Source organism: Takifugu rubripes, chromosome 21, assembly GCF_901000725.2.
Source record: "Takifugu rubripes chromosome 21, fTakRub1.2, whole genome shotgun sequence".
In the NCBI taxonomy this organism is placed as follows: domain Eukaryota; kingdom Metazoa; phylum Chordata; class Actinopteri; order Tetraodontiformes; family Tetraodontidae; genus Takifugu; species Takifugu rubripes.
Window position 1 is genome coordinate 16577001 of NC_042305.1, and position 926 is coordinate 16577926.

Sequence of the window (926 nt, forward strand, 5' to 3'; positions counted from 1 at the left end):
CATCCTTCTGTCAACGCCACACCCCCGGTGGGAGGTCAAGCAGCTCCGCTTCGTGCACCGCCACCAGCATCATCATCTGTATCATCATCATCATCATCACCATCATCATCATTTCCTTGAATGAACTTTTCCTCCTGCAGCCGAAAGTCAATGACGGGGTAACAATTGGTAAACTCTATCAGGCCGAATGCAGAAATGATGTATGTTGTGTTTTATCCTGTTAGATCGACTCATAGATCGACGGAAATTACAGTGTCTATATTTAAAGAAGCTATTCTTTGTTTGTTACTGAGATAAAATGATCCGGGGGTTGAACGGCATTTGTCGCAACACTTGAAATGAAGTCGTAAGAGCCGATTGCGTAATTTTAAACGTAGAGCGTCCTCTGTTGGTGACAACATGGCGAGAAAATCTCTGAGATCCCGGCAAAATTAGATTCCTCAATCTAAAATCCTATTAGATCTGGTGTCAAAATAACCTTCTGTTCTGCTGTTGTTTTATTGATATGCAAGAATATCTTCTGAGCGCGTGCACAGGACGAGGTGGCCGAGTGGTTAAGGCGATGGACTGCTAATCCATTGTGCTCTGCACGCGTGGGTTCGAATCCCATCCTCGTCGCACTTTTCCTTTATGGTGCGGACGTCTGTGTTTCCTGGTTCCACTCCTGGTTCCATGCCAACAAGAAGCTGCGTGATTACAGCTCGGTGTCCTTGAGCAAGGCAGCGCGCTCCCATGTTAAAATGTTTCAGCTCCATCTTCAGATATCTGACACCACTTTTTGGAAAATGATTAACTGTTGCCAAAACACATTAAATACTAACAGCTCCCGGATGATTTATGGTCACAGAGTTAAATGTTCTATTTTGGTACAATTATTTCAAAATACCCACTGATTTTTGTGCATTATTTTAAAAGCATTGTCCTAT

At 43.3% G+C, this 926-nt stretch overlaps 1 non-coding gene across 1 annotated transcript; it reads left to right on the plus strand.

The window, feature by feature from the left end:
* Nucleotides 1–536: 536 nt before the first annotated feature.
* On the plus strand, nucleotides 537–618 carry trnas-gcu (transfer RNA serine (anticodon GCU)). Its single transcript has one exon. It is a non-coding gene; the product is annotated as a tRNA-Ser (tRNA).
* Nucleotides 619–926: the final 308 nt, after the last annotated feature.